We start from the raw sequence: 1878 nt of genomic DNA on the forward strand, positions 1-1878 counted from the left end.
CCCCGGCTCTGGTCCTTTCCCCAAATCCATTAAATAGCAACTCTTTGAGTCTTCCCAGGCCCTCTGCTTGGGGTCTTGAATTTGGAGGTTGAGAAAATAAGGTTACAGGGAGCCCTCCCTGGTCCTCCGCATGCGAGCAAGCCCTGGCACGAAAATGCAGAGAGAGAGAGAGAGAGAGAGAGAGAGAGAGAGAGGAGAACAAACACGTTAAATAAATAAATAAAAATGGGGGTAAACCCTGGAAGTGCTGAGGAGGTTCCTACATCTGCCCTGTATTGGATAATCCTGGGGCAGAGAATAGGGGGACTGGGAGGGAGTTGAAGGGAGTGAGAGGCTACCCAAGCAGGGGTCACTTTCTTTTTCCTCTAAGTTCATCTCCAAACTTTATTCAAGTTGAGTTTCATTAAAGTCAGTTACACCCGGGTTAGCCGCTGTAAGAATTACCTTTCACTGCTGGGTGTGGCAGCACAGGCCTTTAAGCCCGGCACTTGGCCAGGCAGAGCTCTGTGGCCAGGTTGGTCTACAAAGTGAGTTCCAGGACAACCAGGAGTTCCAGGAGTACACAGAGAAACCCTGTCTCAAAAAACAAACAAAACTTACTCAGGCTGTACAGCTGGGAAGGAATAGAAATGAAGTGCATGGGGAGACATTTCACTTAGGGATGACACAGTTGGAAGTTCTCTGGTGGCTTAGTTTATTCATTTTCTCATTTACTTGCCCCTTTCTCATTTGTCGTCTCCCCACACACATTCCCCCACAGGCTCTCATGTAGCCCAGGCTGGCATGGAACTCCCTGTGTAGCCAAGGATGTCCTTGAGCTTTTGGTCCTCCAGCCTCTCCCTTTTGGATGCTGGGATGGCAGAAGCGCATGACCACACTCATTCTATGCAATGCTGCGGATTGGACCCGGGATTTTGTGCCTTCTAGGCAAGTATCCAAGTATCCCATCACTGAGCTGCATCCCCTCTTTATTTATTTATTTTTTTTTTTTTATTTATTTTTTTATTTATTTTTGTGACAAGGTCTCTGTAAGCTACCCAAGCTTTTGGGACCTTTCTCTCAGCCTCTGGGATAACAGACTTGGGATACCAGGACCGCTTTGTTCTCCATCAGTTGTCTTAAGTCTAGAGGTTTGTGGACGTGATGATATACCATGACTTAACTCTCAGGGGAAAGAGTGGCCAAGGCAGAGGGAGGAAGTTGTTAAAGCGGGGTTGACCCCATGGCCTGCGAGATTATGTGCGCCACCACCGCCCTGCTCAGCAGGTGAAGGTGCCTGCCGCTAAGAGGGAGGGCCGGAGTTCACCTGCGAACTCAGCTGGTGGGAGAGAAGAAACCCCTGCAAGGTGCCCTCCAACCAGACGCTCACATGCACACACCCATTGAAAGGAAAGATGTGGTCTCCGTGGAAACTTACTGGGTTCATGGGCGTAGTCAGCCAGACTCCACGGGGAGGTCAGCACGTGAAGTTCTAGGGCAGAAGGCGGCCTCCACTCTGCCCAAGGCCATTGTTCAGAGAAGGGGGTAGTTGTGTAAATTCTCACCAGTCAACCATAACAGTAGCTGAACAGGGAGCTGACCTGATAGGAATGCAAGCATACGCCATGAAAACGCTGGAAGCGGTTTTTTAGCATCCCGCCATCGATGTGCATGATACCTATCCTCACCAGCACCTTGTCTTCTTGCTTTTTTTTTTTTTTTTTTTTTTGCTATTTTAATAGGTGTATTGGATATCTCAAAGTCATTTTAAGTGGCATTTCCTTGGTGCCTAATGATGCCCATCTTTCATGGGCCTTTTGCCATAAGTATTGCCTCTTTGGCGAATGTCAGTATCTTCTTGCCCGTTTTCAACTGTTATCTTTTTTTTTTTTTTTTTTT

Source organism: Psammomys obesus, unplaced genomic scaffold (genome assembly GCF_907164565.1).
Source record: "Psammomys obesus unplaced genomic scaffold, mPsaObe1.curated_primary_1811, whole genome shotgun sequence".
NCBI lineage: Eukaryota > Metazoa > Chordata > Mammalia > Rodentia > Muridae > Psammomys > Psammomys obesus.